The 22,145-nt window shown below is 37.8% G+C and overlaps 1 long non-coding RNA gene across 6 annotated transcripts in view; it reads left to right on the forward strand.

Annotated features, from left to right (window-relative positions):
* Window positions 1-22,145, forward strand: part of LOC150066653 (uncharacterized) — a 315,401-nt gene that overhangs the window by 245,840 nt on the left and 47,416 nt on the right. For 3 of the 6 annotated variants that reach the window (XR_016533489.1, XR_016533495.1, XR_016533493.1), the window contains 3 exons: window positions 4,279-4,959; window positions 13,842-13,885; window positions 19,428-20,481. This is a non-coding gene — a long non-coding RNA (uncharacterized LOC150066653). Of the gene's footprint in view, window positions 1-4,278; window positions 4,960-13,841; window positions 13,886-19,427; window positions 20,482-22,145 lie in introns of those variants that run through there. The other 3 variants (XR_016533492.1, XR_016533490.1, XR_016533496.1) reach the window with 2 other exon arrangements.

The raw sequence follows: 22,145 nt of genomic DNA on the forward strand, positions 1-22,145 counted from the left end.
AAGCCTATGATAGAGTGTATGGCATAGTTTAAATGATAATATCTCAAATAGCATGGGATTCTAATAGTAATTAAATGTTATCCTAATAGCCTCATTGTGATGTCACTGAAAAGAAACATCAACTTCTCTGTGGCAGGCTCTGAGTCACTCTACATTTTTCCAGCACAGTAGGATTCCAGGAAGTTGCTGTGGCAATCTCCACCCCCCTCCCCTGTGAAGTTATTGTCACATAAAGGGGAGGCAGCCAAAGAGACTCATTTCAATGAAAATGAAGGATGTATTCAGTGCCATTGTGTAAAGGTGGCACCATCAGCTGGAACAGGATGTGCAGCATGTCAGTGATTCAGAGTGACCTCATGGCTTTGAGGGTCTGATGTCTGGCACACTAATACTGTAATCATCTCTAAAGATGGCTTCTTGGCATCATATCCTTACAATGATTGAGCCATACCTCTACTTACGACTTTTTGCTGGTTAATTGGATATAAGACTCTCAGATTTTTCTGCTTGGACTGAGTTTGAATGGAGATTTTCAGATTTCAGCCTGATGAGTAGTTAGCATTACAGGTGTGAGCCACAACCCTGGTGCCTGGCTTCTCCCCTGCCCGCCCCCTCTCTCTATATATATTATATATATATAATATATATATATATATATATGAAATCCACCTCCTCTATCAATTTGCCCTCATATCCTTGCATTGATTCTGGGTTGGTCTGTAAGTTCTAAAATCAACTGGACAAATCACAGAAGCACCAACACTGAACAGTGCCACAGAAAGGATACTGTGCTAATCCCAGAAACATGAGAGCAGAAGTAGGGGCTGAGACACTATGGAACAAGTTTAGCCACTAAGTTAGAGAGAACTTGTAGAGACCACACACTGAAAGAAAAATGTCCCAGAAAAAGTAGGCCTAATTTTCCCATGATGCCAATAACCTTGGGAGCCAGACATATCTACAAAGGTTCCAGAAATATGAGTTACCAAGGCCATTCCATTGAAGGTGACGTTCCAGATAATGCTGGTCCCAGATCTTAGCTCTCTGTATCTGGTCAGCAGGATTCAAACAAGGGCAGAACCAACACCTGCTGAGTCCACTTAGTGGACTTCAGGAAACAATAAAAATGCAAGTTATTTCAGTCCATTACCTACTGGTATGGTTTGTTTCAATACAATAGCTAGCCATATCATATTAAAAAAGAAAATAAATAAGGTAATCTTAAAAATACATTTAAAAACAGGGAAAGAAATTCTACATTCATTCCTGATAAAAGTAAAAATATTCAAACAAATTTGTGATAGAAGAGGTTTCTTGAGAAAAATTAATTATAATTAGCAGTGAAAGGAATCCTTTCATCTGATAACAGGGATTTTCATAATTGCTCATAGCAGTCATCATATTTGATTCCAAGTGCCAATGTGGCCGTCAAAAAATGAAAAGGTACACAATTATTATACATCTAATCCAAATCATTCCACAAGTGCCAGTCAGTGCAATGAGACAAAAAAAAGGTATGCTGCTTGGAAGGTGCAGAATTGTTATTTTTAAAAAGATACAATTTTGTTTTTACAAAATCCAAAAGAAAGTTCAGATATATTATTTTCATTAAGATGACTACATTTGCTCCTTACAAAATCAGCGTACAAAACTGATTATACTGCTATTTATACAAACCAGAAATGAAAACACAGAAGATAGAATCAACAATATGTGTGAACAAAAGAGTGTAAGCCTGCTTAAGTAACTTATAAAATGTTATCATCGCGCATTAAAAAAAGTCTACTTTAAATAGTCATGGATTAAAAGCCTTAGTACTATAACTCACCAATGCAATCCAATGAAATGTACTCAATTTTGTTTAAACCCAACAAGCTCATTATAAAGCATACATGGAATTCCAGAGGATGAACAACAGAATAACAACCACATGAGAGGACATGCCATGCCCTATCAGTTACCAATAATTACTAGAACTAACAACAATTACCCGTGGGTCAGACGTGGGCAAAGATACCACCTGAAGAGAACATCTTTGAGTTCTGCAAGGTGTGGGATGAATGTCTTGTTGAAAGAGTGTTTGGTAGGGAAAGGACTAATAAATATTGCTGCAACAATTGGAAATACATATGTAGATTGAACTTTCCCCAAATCCAAAATCTCAAATGCTCCAAAATCCAAAACTCTTTTGAGCACCAAAATGACACCCCAAGTGAGAAATTCCACACTTCCCCTGATGTAGTCAATGTAGGCATGTTGTTAAAATCACTCTCAGGCTATTTGTGTAATGTGCAAGTGAAACATAAGTGAATTTTGTGTTTAGACATGGATCCCATCCTCAAGATATCTCATTATGTGGAGCAAATATTCTAAAATATGAAACACCTTGGAATCAAATACAGTTGCAAGATAAGGGCTAAAAAAGAAGCCAGAAATGAAGCTGTGGGGCAGGCGGTAGTGCACTAGCTTTAAGTGAGAAAAGTAAGGGACAGTATTCATGCCTTAAGTTGAAGCCCCAGGTCCACAAAAAAATACATGTAAAAACCAAAAGGGAATAATGTATCGCCTGATTTCACATCATATACAAAAATAATTCCAGTTAATTATCCAAATAGGAGACAGTAAGTTATAAAGCTTACAAAAGAATACAGAATATTTTAAATGTGAAAGGTAAGTACAAATGTCCTAAGATTTCAGAAAGCAGTGACTATATATTTCACTACATTCTGAAAGGAAGAGAAAATATTTGAAATATGTATAAACAACAAAGGACTTTCTTTCTAGAGTAAAGAATTCTTTCAAGTCAACAAGAGTTCAAAACCAGCCAGGTAGGAAAGTCTGAGACTCTCATCTCTAATTAACCACCAGAAAACTAGAAGGGATAGTGTGGCCCTAAGTGGTAGAGTGCTAGCATTGAATGAAAATGCTTAGGAACAGCACTCAGTCTATGAGTTAAGCCCCACACACAAAATCAAGGGCGAGAGGTATAGGTCAGTAGGAGAGCACCTGCGTACTAAGCAAGAGGCTCTATGATCAAATCCTAGTTTCACCAAAGAAAAAGAGATGCAAGCCGGGACTGTAGGACTGGGAGTTGGGCTGATGAGTTCAGATACTATTTTTTTTTAATGAATGGCCTGTTAATTGTTCATAGATGTGCTGCAAAACAGTGAAATCTACAACAGGAAATGGAGGAAAACTAGGTTAATTAGTGGCATACATTGTATCAGGAATACCAAAGACTTTCAAGTGGTTAACACATATTGACACTTCCCCAAAGCAAACATAATATGGAGTTATTATATGAGAGCCCTCTGACCATGTCCTGTTATCTGTGGGATATGCTTGTAAACCTCTGTTTTTGCTGTTGTACCTACATAGGACAGGGTGGGGGGACTGTTCTTTCCCATGGGTATCTTTCATGACACAATGTCAATGACTTGGTCTCTACATAACGTTTTCCCCCTTTCCCATCTGATAGTATGTTTCTTCCCACACTGGCCTTCTCCCTCTATTCATGGGCAATGGGTAAGCCTGAGAAAATGGCGTCAGAAATGAGAGGAGGGAGAGGGAGAGGCTTCCATAGACCTGGCTGACTTCCTCAAACCTTTGCAAAATGATTCCACAAATTCAAGGGTCTAAGCTAGAGCTGTGAGCATCAATGAATCGTTGTCTTCTTTTTCAGTGTATTTTCTTAACAAAGAGAAGGAAAACAAACAGGCTCTAAGAAATAAACACAGGAATGTTAGACTATATTAAAAATGGCATCTCTGTTGCTACAAAATAAGCAACAGATGAAGGCGTAATTTATATGTAAATCTACATGTAACTGGGACTCTTTATGGTATTCTACTGATATTCTTTGAAAATAATAGAAAATAAACATTCAATCAAGGAGTCTGTCCTGTAGAGGAAGTCATTGAAAGAACTACATTGATTAAAAGCACAGAGTAAGGAATTCTGTGGCCTTCTTCATTTTGTCTAAATTTTCAGGTAGCCTTTTTTTAAATCACAGTAATGTAAACTCCAGTCATAGGAACAAAATTCAAATTACATCTACATGCCAAAAGAAATAGAACTTTGCATTAATTGTCTGTTCTACTTCCACTGGGAATCTCTCTTTCCCCTAATAAAAATGTTTAGAAGGATATAAAAGTGGCTTTTTACTGGGGACCGGAAGTAGAAAATGAAAGACAATGGAGAAAAAATATATATAATCTCAGCTTTTCCAGACTTGAAATAATGTGTGATTTTTGCTGTTTCTCCAACTTTTGAGAGCAGGTCTGGAATAATATTTAATTCATTTACCTTGTGAACCACCTTCCCTTTGTGAAAATGCCAGTGCCAAACTAAAGTTTCTCCATAGGAAGAAAGGAAACAATTTAAACTCTGTAGACCTGGCAGTAGGTAAGTAAAATAAAATCATTTTTTCTCTATCCCCATTAATTTTCCCTTTCATTGGTGGGCATTCTGTGAGCCATAGCAGTGTATCATCTAAATAGCACTTTCATGAAGACTTAATTAAAACTGATGTTATCATCTGGTGTTTTTTGTGCAATTTGTTTCAGCTCTTGCAAGTGGCAAAAGAGAAACATTTCAAGAAGCTTGAAGTTATCCTTCAAGAAGCTCACTAAAGATTTCCTTAAAGTGTCCAGAAAAGTATTTGGCTGGTCCCAAAGTTCACTGCAAATAATTGTATGGCAAGATATTTAAGCCGTCCATTGCATGGACTTTGCTGTGATAGGCCAGTCAGAACATCACAGTCTTTCCATTACAACATAGAAGAGCAATAGGTATTTTTAGAAAGTTTCCTTGCAAACACTTACTACTTATTTGTATACACAGGATGTGGCAGGCTGAACCTCAAGTATAAGGAAATGAGAAGATAGCAGGATCCCCTCTCTCAGTGGAGCTCCTGATCTACCAGAAGACAAAGACTGAACCAGAAATTGGCAAGAACATGTAAGAAGTACATCAGAAGTTGCCACTGTGTGGGACACAACCCACGCATCCACAAGACAACCTTTCCTGAAGAAAAGACGTTCAGAGAGAACAGAGCCAGATGTTTGCCTCTTACACCTCAGTCCATAATTTGGTGTTAGTTCCATATGGACTTAAATCCACTCTCCTCATACAAGAACGATTCCCATTTTTCTTGCATTTTTTTTGTTTAGAAGACAATGATTCAAAAGGATAAGCTGCTATTTATTGAACGTCCCCTTTGTTCCAGCTCCCTTGAATTTCTCATGAGACTTTTTTTTTTACTTTGCTGAGATTTGAGGGAAGTAGATTCAGAGGATCACGTAGACTGGCCCTAGCTGAGTTAGGACAGGATACAAAAGCCAGACATGAGATGTTCGAATGGCAAATTTTCACTACCTTACAGTAGTGAAATCTTCAGATCTACAAATTATTTCATTAAATCTATGACTGTGGTGGAATGTTTGGTACAAAGATGGAATCTCTGGCCTTAACTAGCTGCTCTGAGTTTGAATCTTAGAAAATGTGGCCTAGGAATCTGCATTTCCCCAAATTCCCCAGGAGCCTGACATGCACTCAAGGACCACCAAACACCCTCACAAGTCCACATATTGAGGAGGGAGAGACAAGCAGACAAAGGGGCGGGATAGAAACAGATTGCTGCTAATACAGTTTATTTTGCTACTGTTCACATTGTTGGATTACTCATCTGGCCATTTGATGAAACACCACAATGCAGAATAGTTATGATTTTTCAAATGGCAAACACTCCAGCCTCACACTTTGGCAAAGCTCTCTAGGCTGAGCTCTGCTGTTTATTCAGGCTACAACCAAGCTGTAAAAAGGCCTTTTCAGCGGAAGTAAGATAAGAGAAAAAAATTAAAAAGGAACCCCCCTCCCCCACCCCAAAAATAACATCCTGAGGCTGGTATTCAAAAGGCCACTGGCAAAATCTACAGTGTCAACTGGAAGTGAGTTAAACACACACATTACTGAGCCATCCAGAAAAAGTGAAGCAGATGGGCCAAGTGAAAAGCGTGCATGGGTTTGAAAGAAGTATCCTGGGGAGTGATGATATGGAAAGAGATACAAAGTTCACAGAAAGATAACAGGAGAGGAGTGGTGGCAGCAGACGGTATACTAGGACGGACCACAGACCAGGAGGCAACACCAGGAAGTTCAGAACAAATTCAGGGCAGAAAGAGACATGCATTTGCTTTCTCCTGATCATGAATTATCTAAGGGTAGGTAGTGAAAGAAGTAATTGTGGTTGAGACTTAGTGAATACAGGGCTAAGAGTACTGCAGAAGTGGTATAGCTCATGCTTTTGGGTACAGCAAGGAGGAGGAGGAGGAGGAGGAGGAGGAGGAGGAGGAGGAGGAGGAGGAGGAGGAGGAGGAGGAGGAGGAGGAGGAGGGATGAAATTTATGATATGCACAGCAAGCACCTCAGCCCAGAGGAAGTGCACCCACTGCTAGGTGCTATTCTGTGTGTGTGCGCATGTGCCAATCCTGAAGCTTGAGCCCAGGACAGGGGAAGCTATCCCTGAGCTTCTTTCTACTAGTTGAGCCACAGCTCTATTTCTGGCTTTTTTTCTGAGTAGTTTATTGGAAATAAGAGTTTCAGGGACTTTGCTCTTGCCTGGTTTCAAACTGCCATCCTCAAATCTCAGGCTCCTGATAGTTAGGATTAGAGGTGTGAGTCACTGGTGCCCGTATGACAACAACATAGATTCACGATTACATTTACTGTGGTTTCCTTCCCTTTAAAAAGTTCCAAACCTTTAAAGGGTTTTGAAAGGACTCCTTTCTATAGACAACAATTTAGTTGTATTTTTACTATATGACATGGTTTGAAGCTGGAAAAGTAAGGATGTTGCAGCTCTCTGTTTTCCCTGAAGTCTCCTCTCTTCAAAATCCAAGCCCAGTGTGGTGAATTCAATTCCCAGAGAGCTTTTCGTTCTCTGACACCTTCTTTATCCCACAATGACATTTAATTAGTTGTCATTTTTGCTTACTTTTAATTAAAGCAATACTGTTTGCATTCATTCATTGAATGCCATCTACACTCTTGACATTTATTTAGGAAACAGCATTTTGCAGAATTTAAAGCATGAATATTAGATGATTAGATTAATTTAGGCCCTCTGCAAATACAGGCCCATTTCTCTTCTACATAGGCTAAAGATTAGTGAGGTCAATCTTAAAATTCCTCATAACTCTCATTATCAGAAAGTTTCCTCCATTTGGGTTTTGCATTATCATTGATAATAATTGGGACAGTTTAAGACATTTTAAGGTAACATTTATGTTTTTGTTGTGCCTAGGAAAAATATTTTCTCAAATCTTCTGAAAAACAAAAATAAAAAACCCTACTACAATACATTTAAACAATGCAGTTGTCATGGAAATGACTACTTAATGTTACAAGTAAATTTTCTTAGATCTAGATCAGGTTATATATGCAAGATATTCTCTAAGAAAATGATAAAATAAATTCTGGGAAAAATAATTGAGCAATTATTTCCTGGGTTAAAAATTTGCATTGGGCTCATTTAATTGTACTCATGACAAACAAGGATCCTTGTGTGTATGGAAAGTTGGTTTTACAATGTGATGCCTCATGAGTCAAGGTTTGTTAGAAGAATTCTTTCACAGAACAAAGCAGATTGGATTCATTGCAGGAGTCTGTGTTCCATGGCATTGTTGTAGGATCTTTACAGAGATCTTGGAAATTATGCTTTGGCTACATGTTGTCCAGTTCCATTTTCTACAATCTGAGGGCAACTATAAAGACCATAACGAGGTAGTAAAGTGAGTAAAAGCTGCTCACCAAGGCATATGAGGAGACCCAGGGGTCACAAAGGAATTGTGAGCACCAATTGTGCTCGAGAAGGGGCAGCAGCCCAGGCCACAGAAAAGGTGGATAGAATAGAGGTGACAAAACTTCATGCAGCAAAACTTCAGTTGTCTAAAACTACACAGGCATATTCTGTAGGTTAGAACAGCCAAGCATCTCAGGCCTTAGAAGCACCTCACTGAGGATTGTGAGAGGATTCCTTTCCAGAAATATTCTCCCCAAGCTCCTGATTCTTATATCTAGCTCTCTACCTAAGGGCTGCTTTTTAGCCATCCCTGAGCAGATCCTATTTTAACAAATGTATACTAAACACCTATTCTACTCTAGGCCATGGAATAAGAACAATGAATCCCCAACTTCCGATTTCTACAGATGATTTACAAAATAACATTGGATATGGGGAAAATATGGCAATGATATAGTAAGATGCAGTCTAAGTTTAGAAACTTTGTAATACCAAAAATAAAAATAAAAAAAGAATCATCTACTCTTACTATTGGGTACTGATGAGCTATTTAAAAAGGTAGTTATCAGGCCGGGAGTTTGGCCTAGTGGTTAAAGTACTTGCCTAGCATGCATGAAGACCCGGGTTCGATTCCTCGATACCACATACATAGAAAAAAGCCGGAAGTGGTGCTGAGGCTCAAGTGGTAGAGCTCTAGCCTTGAGAAAGTCCAAGGACAGTGCTCAGGCCCTGAGCCTGGCAAAAAAAAAAAAAAAAGGTAGTTATCATAAGGTTTTCGCTCTAAAGCTAGGCTGTCTTAGGTTTCATCTTGGCTCTTTCATAGATGAGTGAACTTGAACAAGTTAGTGTAACCTTCCCAGAATTCTCATCTTTGCAATCAAGATGGTGGAAATTCAAAAAACAATGCACATAAACATCAATGACATAAATATTATTTTTTCTAAGATCTAGACGACCGGAGAGTCAAAATATAATGGTTGTTAACACAGAGGAAGTAGATGAGAGAGGAGATCTACTGGATCAGAATTTGGAATCTCCCATGTTGCTGGGAGGCAGAGATAGGGGGATCATTTCTCATGGCTGTTTTGAGCAAAGTTAGTATGAGACCATATCTGGAAAAAGCAAACTGAAGGCATAAATGAAATGCATCAAGAGGTATGGCATTTGCCTGACACATGTGAACCCAGGGTTTAAACTTCAGAATTGCAGAAAGAACACAGAACTAGATGTTTAGCTTCTAACCTCAGTTCTGTTCCTTCGTAGCTGTGTTACGGAGAATAGTCTTGTAAGTGGACAATGACTGCACTAACTTAAAAGACAGTGTCATTCCTTAGAGAAAATATTAATGTGAGCATTGAGTTAAGATAAATAAAATGATTAGCCTGACATCTGGTGATATCTCAATAAATCAAATTATGTTTGCTGGATGCCGAAGGATAGTACCTGTAATTCTAACAATTTCAGAGACTGATGTCTGTGGATTATGATTGAAAGCCAAACTGAATAGAGAATTCCATGACATTTTGAGAAGCAATGTACCCACTACCTGATGAATGTAAATAAAATAAAATACAATTTTAAAAAAGCCAGAAGTGGAGCTGTGGCTCAAGTAGTAAAGTGTTAGCTTTGAGACAAAAAAAAAGTTTAGGGACAGTGTCTAGGTCCTAGTTCAAGTCTCAGGTCCTATATAAAAACAAACCCCAAAAAGCTCATAAAAACTAGTAATGTTCATTTTGAAAGAACAAGCCAAATTTAAGCAATTTGGTTATATGATGTTTACTTTAAAAGATTTTACTGGAGTAAATATGTATAACATGGAATTTGCCACTTAATCTTGTCTAAGTTTACAGTTAAGTGGCTTAAGTAATTTCATTTTGTACAACAATGGCCATGCATCTGCAGAAATATTCCATTATCCCAAGGTAAAATTCAAATAATTAAGATTAACTCTATTTCTCCTTATGACAGCACTTGATAATAACTTTCTGTCCCTATGAATTTGCTTATTCAAGGTACTGGGTGTAATTGGAAATAATCTTTGCCCTTTTTCTGGCTTGTTTCATCTGATATAACATGTTTAAGGTTCATGTATCCAATTGTACAGCAAGGATCAAAAATTTATAGCCTGTATCAAAATTTCAGTCATTTATAAGGCTGAATAATATTCTCTTATATGATTGTAACTCTTTGTTTAGCCACTCATCTGTTGATGCACCTTTAAGTTGCTTTGACAATTTGGCTATTGTGAATGGTGGTGCTATAAATCTGGGGACCAAAGGTAGTTCTTTGAGCATCTAATACACTTAACACATTTCTATTCATATACTTTACCTTGTCCAGGGGACACAAACCACAGCTCAGCATGTGATTTCCCTCATCTCTCTACTAGTTCCACACTGTGGATCAATCAAAATAAGGCGATGAAAAGAACAGACCAGAGCTGGGGGTTTTCATTGAGCATTAAAAGATTTTTTATGCATTAGCTATATCACAACTTTGATATATCTTATCACCCACACTTGTAAGGGAGGCCCTGGAGTCCCACTTCCTCTTAAGTGAGTTTACTCAAGCCTGGTAAGGAAAGAACAAGAACCCCACTATATCTTTCTTTCTAGAAACATTTGACATGTGACAGTTTGGGGAGTGACTGTTCCATAATTGTTTCAGCAAGGTGAAATGCTATTTACAAAGATACAGCATGCAAAGATAATTTTCTTTTTATGAAATTATTATGAGACCAGCCATAACTCTTTAATAGGATTACAACCATGTTCAAATACAATGATATGTACAAGTACAATGCACACTAGAAGAACATAGACATATGTGTATGTCTGTATAAAACTGTATATATAATTCTTTATAGCTATATTGATAGCTCCATATAGCTATAATATAGCTATATATACACACAGACATGCATATATATATAACTTGTTATTTTAAACAGATTTCTGCTTTACATAACTGAATATACTTCACATCAGAAAACTATCAGTATACCCTATTTAAAAAATAAATAAAATTCTGAGCTGCTTCTTTTAGCAGCATGCTTACAAATGCAGGAGACTGGAGTATTTGATGATGTGCTTGAAGGGATAAGTTTGGTATGACTTTTCTCAGTGCTAGCAAGACATTAGACTTCCCCTACTATGACAATATCCATGAGAAACATGAACTTTCAAAAAGAGGTAATGTTTATTGTAGCTCAGAGTTTTGGAAGCTTCTGTCCATGGTTCATCACGTCTAGGCCTGTGGTAGAGGAAGGACATTATGCTAGGAGTGTGTGATTGAGGAATCTACTCCCCTCATTGTGGCCAGGAAGTAAACAGAGAAGGAAGAATCTTAATATTACCTATGAAGGTTCCCACCTTCATAGTAAGTGATGAAACTTACTCCCAACAGACTCCACTCACTCACAATCTTACCACCTTCCAAGAGACTCACAAACCACATTGAAGCCTTTAACATATGGACTTCTGCGGGACAAGCAAGCATCACCCCTGCTGACATTTTGTTTTGAATAATTCTTTGTCACAAGGGACTGTACTGTGCCATTTGCCATGTCTGGTAACATTCCTGATCTCCACAAAAAGTGGGAAAACATTGTGTAAATCCCTTGGGTGTCAAAATTGTTCCAGATTGAGACAATAAAGTGAGAAAGGCTGCCGCATCTCCATGGTTAATAGAAATCTCTCTGTATTACATGCTTCCCTGCTGTTCCTGCTTTGTAGGGTGAGCATACTTTTCATCTTTCTTATCAAATCTGAGAAAGATTTGTGCCTAGAATGGCACTAAATTATGTGGTTAACTGCTGAGCCATAGTTGAATACATTAGCCTCTGTGATAAGAGTGGAACAAAAGTAAAAGAAAAAGAGGTCAGACCTTGACTCCTGTGCTGCCAATCTTTTATTATTTTGGCATAAATTAAAAAAGACTAGCCAGGGGACCAGGAGTTTGGCCTAGTGGTAGAGTACTTGCCTAGCACACATGAAGACCCAGCTTTAATTCCTCAGTGCCACATATTAAAAAGCTGGAAATGGTGCTGTGGGTTCAAGTGGTAGAGCTCCAGTCTTAAGGAAGCCCAAGGACAGTGCTCAAGCCCTGAGTTCAAGCCCTAGAACTGGCAAAAAAAAAGCAAGCCTAGTACTAGTGACTCATGCCTGTCTTCTTGGTTACTCAGGAGGCTGAGATCTGAGGATCATGGTCCAGAGTCAGTCCAGGCAGGAAAATCTATGAGACTCTTATCTCCAATAAACCACTCAAAACCAGAAGTGAGCTATGGCTCAAAGTGGTAGAGTGCTAGCCTTAAGCAAAAGAGCTCAGGGACAGCACCCAAGCCCTGAGTTCAAGTGCCATGACTGACAAGAATAAAAGATAAATTGCATATATATATATATATATGTATATGTATATACAGAGAGATAAATACACACACACATATAACTCAATCCCTCTTTTTTTTCGATCCCTCTCTCTTTCTCTGTCTTTGTCTCTCTCCCCCCTTCTCTGTCTCTATGTCTCTTGACCTTTCTCCTACTCTTCTCCCCACAGAATCCCTAAAATCCTCGATTTCCAGGCCTCTTGCCTTATAGGCAAAATAACAAAGGTTTGGAGTAAATAAGCCTCCTGAACAGTAATTTCTTTTGTTTTTATTCCTTTGGAAACAGAAAACTTCACCAAGTTCTCAACCTCTGAGAAACATTTTATTGATAAAGTTTTTTGCTGTTGCTGCCTATTAAGTAAGATACTCAGATCCTTAAGAGTCACCAGTTTCAGAGTCCTGGGAAGTATAAAATATGTGTCACAACTGGCACTCCCATTCTACCTTTCCCCTGAAAGGTCACTGAAACCTTTGAAGTTTAATGAAACCTTCGTATTTAGAGAAGGCAATGAGTCATAGAATAAGTGGTTCACACTCAAAGTCATGTAGATCGAAAAGGATAGATACTTTAAATTTGTTTTCCAAATTTGCTTTTATTTCTCTCTTCTAAATTCTGTCTTCTTTCATTCTGCCTTCCTTAGTTTAATCCTGAAGATTTTGACAACACAGTGTTAAGCTCATAATAGATGCTTGGTGAAAAATGAAAGAGATTCAAACCAAAGATATCAAGGGAAATAAACTAAAGCAGCTTCCCACTGAAGCTATTATTTACCTTAGAAGAATATAGCATCATGACTATTTAAAATGCTGAGTGACATCACTTAGGAACTTTATAGCCACCTATCTCAAATGCGCGTTATGCTCAAAACTATCTGGCAAAGCTGTTGCACAGGACTTTCAACGTTCTCTTTCCTTCCAAATGGCAAGTGCACAGATACACCTTTGAAATTCCACAGACAACTTCAGTGCTGAAATATTAATAAAGAAAACAGCGTGGCTCAACACAGCATTAGGAAAATTCTGCACAATAAAACACATGAAAACCAGTGCATACATAGATTATATAGATATATAGATATATAGATTTATATATATTCTTTAGATGAATACATCTTTAAGGAAAATGTGCCATGTGCACACAATGGCATTTTCACTCAGCCACAAAGAGAAATGAATTATATGGATTACTGGGAAAGGAGAAGGAGCGAGAGATCATCTTGTTCAGTGAAATAAGGCCAGACCCACAAAAACAAGTATCATGTTTCCTCTCCTTTGTGAAGGATAGGATAATACAAAATAACCAAAGTTATGAGGATAGACAGGGTTCTACTGGGAAATTGAAAGAAGAAGAAACCAAAGTCATAAGGACAGACAGGGTTTTACTTGGAAATGATCCAAGGGAAGGGGCAAGGAGATAGAAAACAAACTAGAGGGGATGAATATGAACAAAAGACAGTATAAGTATCTGTGGAAATATATATACATAGATAGATCTATATAGATATAGATAGATAGATCTATATAGACATGTCTATCTGTAGGTAGATATAGGTAGATAGATATCAATACAAACTTTGAAAAGAAAAAAAAAGACCCAAAGCATCTCCATTGTAGCTTTAAAGTAAAAACAGACACAATGGCTCTTTCTCTTTTCAGATATATGAGGAGCATGGTGCAGAAAAATCAGAATCCTCTTACAGGTGAGTCTCTGCTTCCTTCTCCTTTCTACCACCTATGGAGAAAATGGGAAAGGTCCAAGAGCAAGGGCTTCTCCTGACATCTTTATCTCCAAGACTCTCTATCAGAGCAACTCCAGCACCACCCCCACCGCACACACTACAGAAAAACAATGGCAAAAAATTAGAAATTTAAGCAATTTCTAGATTGTTACAATCATAAAGATACGTAAGATTCCCGTGGTCTTCAACAATTCACTAAGCTTTAAATGGCATTATTGGCCTTCTAGCTTGCCTGGTATTTCCCAAACATGTTTAATGGAATCCATGACATAAATCAGATTTAAACATTTCATGTACATGGTAGCGTTGACTGAGGGCCAAACGAAGTCAGCCAATGAGCAGAGAACAGATGAATGTGTGCTTTTGTTCCTTAGCTCTTTTGCAGTACAATGATTACAAATGGCCCATCACTTATTCCTTATTTAGTGTGAGTCTTAGGGTCTTGAGGGTTCTAAAATGAATCAGACAGTGTTTTATCTTTCTCCTTAAAACTCTCCAGGGTCATTTCACTGTCTGGGATCCTCTGACACTTCTCTTCCTAACACATCTGTGTTGAGCCCACTGCTCCTGTATGTCCTCACGGTAGCCACCAAACAGCCCTGGGTCTCCTCTGTCTCTGGTTCTTCACCTGAACACCCTCCACCATCCTGGCCTGAGAAGCTTTGCCCACAACTCATTATGTGTCCCATCTGTGTTCCTGATAAATCTCAGTCTTCATTGGTGAACCCCATTGATTCACTTCATGGCAACAGTCTTAGTATGCAGAGATTTGTGTATCCTTACAGTTACTTATGCTTTTCATTTTGTCTTTTCCTCACTGTAGAGCAAGTGTCTAGCTCTTTATGCCATATAATAAGCACAAGAGATGTTGGCTACATGAATGAATGTATACTATCCCTGGAAGAGGACTGCAGTTTGGAAGGGGGATATTGACCTAAGATGAAACCATGTTTAAGACTCTAAGGATTAGATAGCTCCATCTGGTTCACTTTTATCTTTCAGGCTCTGCCCTCTTGTCCCCATCCAAGTATGGGATTCATAGAGATTTAGAGTTTTTAACGTGGCAAAGCTGAGGAGATTCACATGTGCCTCTTGCTTGTGTTTCATTCCCAGATTTTTGACCCTTGCGTATATTTTAAGAGAAATGTAACCTTAATTCATTTCTAGTTGGTGAAAATGATTTATTTCATCTAAATTGCCCTCAGGTTTTGAAAAATCAAAACCTTCTTTCATTGACACAGGAAGTCATAATTTGTTAAGATTGCATGAACTTGAACCCGGGGAGGTTTAAATTCTAGTGCAACCTCAAAAACCACAAAAATGGGAGAAATCTGGGGAGTCAGATATGTCTCTGTGCTGTATCTCTTGGCCTTTCTGTTCATAATGTGAAGTTCTAAGTCAACAATTTTTCCCTTGATGCTTGTTGCAATAAGCACACAATGAGGTACCAGGATTCTGCCTTTAGACGGAAGTTTTCTCTTTTAAATTTCTGATATCACCTTTGTCAACAGATAAGACAAAATCTGTCTTGTTGTAGATCTATAGACTTCCTCTCTATAAGGACAAAGAAAGTCCAGGAGAAAAACTGAGAAATATGCCATTTAGCCAAGTAATTGCAGTGGCTTTGAAACAGCCACCGAGAATGAAGATTTTATGTTTGTTTTTATTTATTTTTAAATTTTTTGAATGATGTATGGATCTGGATCTATATTTTTTAATGTGGAGATAGAAAATTTACCTTTCTTGCATGCAATCCTACCCATAAAAAACATCTCCTGGCATTCATATAGACTAACTGCTCATGATTGGATGTGTCCCCATAAACAATGAGGTGAAGTAAAATTTAATCAACTAGTTTAACTAATACATTTTGACTTTGAATAAGGATAGTATATTCACAGTAACTGGTAAGAAATCTAGCTCTGATTTTAGCCTTTCCATCTGTAAATCCCAGTCCTCTAATCTCAATTTTGTCATCTGAAAAGCAAATATCAGTAATAGGAATTGACATGTCAGAAGTGCACCAAGGGTACTGACTACATTTTTGTTTTGTTTTCTTTTGTTTTTTCAGGTAAAATGCTGGGTTATAGTGCCTGGCATTTTCTATAGTTTAAAAAACATGACATGGAAGTATTTTCCTGTATTCCTGGAAGAAACACAAATTAGTATCACCACTTTGGAATATAGCAGAAGAATATTGATTGAACTTGAATGCCAGCGTATCTCAAGATCAGTCAGTTTCACTTCTCTGTATTTGACACAGACATCATAAAATGTTCACAACAATGTGGTTTAGAAATACTATGAACAGTAAGAGTTCTTTCCCTTTATTTTTGGTTGTGGGGCTTGAACTCACAGCCTAGGCACTGTCCCTGAACTCTTTTGCTCGGGGTTAGTACTCTACCACTTTGAGCCACAGTGACACTTCTGGTTTTCTGGTGGTTAATTGAAGTCTGCCCAGGCTGGCTTTGAACTACACTCCTCAAATCTCAGCCTCCTGTCTAGCTAGAATGATAGGCATAAGCCTGATGAGTTCTTTCACTTTTAAGGGAGGTGAATCCCTATGGGTAGCATGTGTAAATAGTTCAACAGATTCACAACTTGGTGTGGCAATTCATGGATCTACTCTTTGATCTTGTGGCTTTGCTATAGCTTAGATCTTGGAATCATTTTCTAGATCTATGGCATCTAGTTAGTGTACCAAGACGGCAAATGGGAGACATTTTGACAAAGTCCCATTTATCTCTTGTCTCTACAATCTTCTGAGCAGACCTCAGTAATCCAACCACATTTAGTCATTATATGGTTTGTACACAGACTTGGAAGAAAAGAAATCATAACTCTGAGGGGAAACCACCTAATTCTGACACAAATGCCACACCCATATTAAAAGAATATGTTTCATTTCTCGACAAATGAGCCTTTCAAGACATACTGTTGACAAGATAAAGCAAGGGTATGTCAGAGAATGGCTTCCTAGGAAAGGTGATCTGTTAGGAACAGTTTAAAGGACTAAAGGCCTAGGAATATTCTTGAGATTGACAATTGAGATGATGCAGATAGAACAACAGGGTTATTCTCCAAACAGGAAGCTCTGGAGCTAGGGAGATCCAACTGATCCAACTGATCCAGTTTGGGCTAACATAGCAAGACATTTATAGCCATGGAAGGAACTTGTGTAAGAATTAGTTCATGATTATTCATTGGAACTGGATCTGTTGCTAAATATTGCCTGACTCTGGAAGGGATGAGTCTGAAGGTGAGACTGCTCTGAAGAGCTGAGGATAGCCCTGAAGAGACCCATAGCTGTAGGAGGGCAGCCCACAGCTAAGGTGATGAATTCTTAAGTAGAGAAAAATTTGAAAAGTACATTACAGGATCTATCACCAAGGAAAAACAATAGGTATAGCCTATTTTTATTGTTAAAGAAAAAGAATATTCTTATTTTTCTGAATAAATTTTCTTTCTCACTGAATTTCTATATACATAAAACCTGGATATGTGGTATTGTAACAAATAGCAGTCAGGGCAATAGCGTTCCTTTGGAAAAGAGGAGGGCAGGTCTTAGATTAAGGGTGAAGGTCTTAGGAAATTTGAACTATCATTTCCAATTTTCAATATCTTTCAACAACCACAAAAGAATAGCTGTTTTACTTATGAAATGGGAATTTAATAAAATCCCATTTGAGATGTGCTTTCTGTACATGTGTGATCAGAATATTCATCGAAGTAATGAAGTGCACGTGGTAGACCCTGCAGTTTGGAAGCCTCCCATCTCATAGGTCTTATTTACTCAAGGGTTGATAGATTTTCCTTCTTTCTTCTTCCTCCTCCAGTTTTTTGGCTATTTCATTGCTCACTTAAGCTTGGCATCAAAGAGTGACTGGGTTGGGGGCACTGCGAGTGGGGAGGAAAGGAAGGAAACTAGAAGCAGCCAAATCCATTACTTGCTGCAACTCTGGTAAATAGGTTTAGGAGAAGGAACTGTCGGAAATCAGTTACCCTACCAACCATGCATGCTACACTCTTAGCATAGACTCTTGAGAATTGGCCATAATTATATTTGCAGTGATGGTGACTGTAATACGATTGTCTTTGGCTATAATATAGCTCCAATGAAATGAAGTTTTGCCTTTTTTAATGGACATAACCTAACAGGGCATTTTGACATAACAAATGTTTTCTATTGTATTTTGGCCTCTCACCCATCTATACATCTTTCTGGATGAGATATCTAATCTAGATATACCAAGACAATTTCCTTGAGTTTGAAAAGGGAACGTTATCTTTTCTTTGAATCAAACAAAGGAATAGTTTAAGATGTCCAGGTGGCAAACACACACACACACACACACACACACACACACACACACACACAGCCTCAAAATGTGGTGACTAACAGGTAGTCATTAAATATGTGGACAAATATTTATTAAAATTAATAAAACGAAATACTGTTAGAATTCCATTCTTCCAGTTCTACCTTTAAAAATCCTTTGTTAGAGTTGGGGATAGCTTCAGTTTTGATCAAGGAATCCTACTTAAAGAATGAATTTAGCTGGGCATAGTGGCTCACACCTGTAATCCTAGCTACTCAGGAGGCTGAGATCTGACAATCACTGTTCAAAGCCAGCCCAGGCAAAGACTGTGAGACTCTTATCTCCAATTAACTACTAGAAAACTGGAAGTGGCACTGTGGCTCAGGGGGTAGGGCAGTAGCCTTGAGCTGAAGAGCTCAGGAACAGCACCCAGGCCCAGGGGTAGGGCACAGGCTTGAGCTAAAAAGCTCAGGGACAGCACCCAGCAGGCCCAGAGGTCAAGTTCCAAGACTGACCTCTCCCCCCAAAGAAAAGAATGATTTCTGCCCCCTTGGAGTTTAACTCAGAAAAAATAGACCTAACACACAGTTTGCCACTTAGTAAATTTGAGGCATATCCCACAGACTCAGTTTGCTAAGCTACAAAATGAATATATAAGGAAAATAATCTGACCCTTAATTTTGCATTTTAATATTTCCCCAACACTAATATTCAGGAAGTATGTTGCAGAAGGATTTGATTGGTATCAAACAGAACTGACTCTTGATACAGGCTTTTTAGCATTAGGAAACTGACCCCTCAAAGTTTCTACTTTCTCATTTGTAAGATGGGGTTACACATAGTTCATTTTTCACTAGATTGTTTTGAAGATCAAAAGTGGGAAAGTATAACATAATGCCTGAGACATAGCAAGCCCACAATAAAAGCAGCTTGTCCTCAAGCCTCAGTTAGCCCCTAACAAGACCATTCTGTTTTTCTCCTCTAAGGAAAAACACACATTGTAAAATAAGCATTCTTCAAAGACAACTTGAAGACATCTGGGAATTCCAAAGACTAAAAATTCCATGAGTTCATAGCAGCTTTCACTAATTCCACTGATCTAAAATCAAAAAAGGAGAGAGTCAACCGTGTGCCCAAACTCATTTGTGATGATTTCTTCCATCCTACCCTTTCTGCCTCTCTAGGGAGAGCTATGCCTGTGGAAAACATCGAAGCTATCAGGAACAGAGCTGCTTTTCCAGATTGGAATGTCAGAAAAGTCTTCTTTTCCTCGGGCCAGAAGGGCTTGGTGAGTAAGACTTTTCCAGGTCTGAAAGGAAATAGAGCTGGGATGTAGAAAGTGGTACAGAAAATAAGGAAGTGAAAGACTCATGGAGATTAAAAACAAAACAAAAGCCCAATCCATCCTAAAATGATATGGTGCATGTAACTGCAATGCATCATGGGTACCTCGTTTTAAAAATGATAGGCCCTTCTGCCCCCCTTTCAGAGCTACTACTCGAAAGCCTGAGAAGTGACTCTAATGGGAAATATGAAGTGAGAGGGCATATTTCAAATGGGGTAGATGGAGATGATTATGAATTAATATCAACTATATAAGGAAAAACTATAGCAGAAAAAAAGATCTTAAGGAAAAAGAGGGGTGCTTTCTTTTGCTGTCAGTAGACCATTAGATAATATGCAAATGCACATAAGGTCAAGGAAAAAGGTTCTATTTCTCATTTAACTGTCAAGTTTTCAGTAGAACTTCAGTTTACTTTGCTCATTGTTATAACCCTAACCCCAGAGAAATGCCCAGCTCGTAACACTTTGGTGAGTATCTTGATTTGATTATTTTCATTCTCATTCTACTTTTTAAAGTTTACATTTTATCAGAAATGAAACTGAAAATGGTCATCCTATTTTTCATCACTACTACCCACCTCTCTTCTTCATTTAGTGCCTATGTAAGGGGACTTCAATCAGTGTCTAAAGATTCTTCCTTCCTTTTTAACATTACTTGCTTATTTTTCATGTTTGCTTGAAAAACTGAACTTTCTGAACTCCAGTTATGCTGTGGAAGTTTAAAAATTTGAAGCAAATGCTATAGAAGCAAGTCCACTTAAACAAAATATTTGAATTGTAATGAAAATGAAACATAGATACAGAAGTCACCAAAATGGGGTGCAAATAGCTCTCACTTGAGAAAAACAATAGCCACTCAGTCAGTTCTCAAGGCATATAGCTTAAAACCTAACTCGGACTAATGTTCTCAAATGACCTATACTACATCTAAAGTGATCATAACATCTCACTGGGGCCCTTTAGCACTACATAGCCTTGTTCGTGGAAATAAATGCCTTTAGTGTATTTTCAAATAATACACTACTTCTGCATTCTGTCAGAAAATAAAAACTAATTAGGTCAAGTAAAGAACTGACCTATGATAAAAAATAATTAGAAAATTCAAAAAATACATGCAATCACTGCTACCAGAGCAGCATCAGATTGATCACTAAGAGAAAGAAAAGAAATGAGGCTTAGAGGAGCTGCCACTGAGGAAAGCAAAACTAGGGGAACATGGGACCTTATTGAACAAAAAAGACAAAGGCTATGGGGCCTAGTGGTGCTTGCCCAGCATGCCCTAGGTTCGATTCCTTGGTGCCACATATACAGAGAAAGCTGAAAGTGATATTGTGGCTCACATAGTAGAGCACTAGTCTTGAGAAAGCTTGAGGACAGTGTCAAAGCCCTGAGTTCAAGCTCTAGGACTGGAAAAAAAAAGGCAAAGATCAAACATAAAGGCTGAAGTGGCTGGAATTTGTAAGAAAGATGACTGCAAATGAAGATGCTAGAGAGACAGAATTTAAGAATTATGCATAAGGTTGTTTTGTAGTGCTCTGTTATAAGAATTTTGAAGCCAAATTAAAACTACTTTAGAAGAATAAATTCTGGGAGATTATTGTAAGAATACTATATTACTATGAAAATTAGTAAGAATAATTACTGGAACGCTATAAATGGAACAACTACTACAGCCTGAGGAATATTCAAGCTCCAGTTGGAATGAAGAAACACCATTAAACCCATGCACCACTGAGCAGACTCCCAAATACACATGCACTAATGCCTAATTAGTTAAGACTAAAACTCCAAACAGGCCCAATGGAGGCAAAATTATCATAAGGATAAAGACTACTCTGTGCATGTTCTAACAAATCATAAAAACTACCATCAGAAAGATGAAATTAATCCACATGAAATTTAAATGTTTTCCAGGATAGACCTTGTTAAGAGAATACAGCAAAATCTAGACATTCAATAATATGATACTGACAGTGCCCAAAATTCAATAAAAATAATTGCTATACAATTAAGAAAAAAACTCTTTCCATAATCAGTCATTAGGGATGAATGCAGAAGTGACAAAAAGATGAAACTAGCAGAGAATAATCTTCAAACAACTGCCACAGCTCAAATATTTAAAAGAAAATATGAATGCAGTGAGGAAAATTAGAAACTATAAAATGAATTTAGTAAGCTTCAAAACAGAAAATGATAATGAAGCCCCCAAACCAAGAGATGATTGAAATAACAATTTGATATTGTAGAACATCAGTGATCTTGAGAGCAGAACAAAAAGAAAAATTCTTTACAATTACTGATGCAGCAAAAAAAAATACCTGTCTGTAGTAAAAATAAATCATTTTTATGCCAATCTCTACTCACATACAAAACTAGCAACAGACAGATCATAAAACTAAATATAAAACTAAAATCATAAAGTTTTCTACCCTTAAGCAGGCCAAAAATTTCCTAGGACACAAAAATACTCACCATAAAAATAAAAAAAAAAACCATATTGAACCCAGCATGCCATAGCAGCATATACTTGTAAACTCAGCTATTTAGAAGTAGACACA

This window comes from Megascapheus bottae, chromosome 2 (genome assembly GCF_031878675.1).
Source record: "Megascapheus bottae isolate mThoBot1 chromosome 2, mThoBot2.hap1, whole genome shotgun sequence".
Lineage (NCBI taxonomy): Eukaryota > Metazoa > Chordata > Mammalia > Rodentia > Geomyidae > Megascapheus > Megascapheus bottae.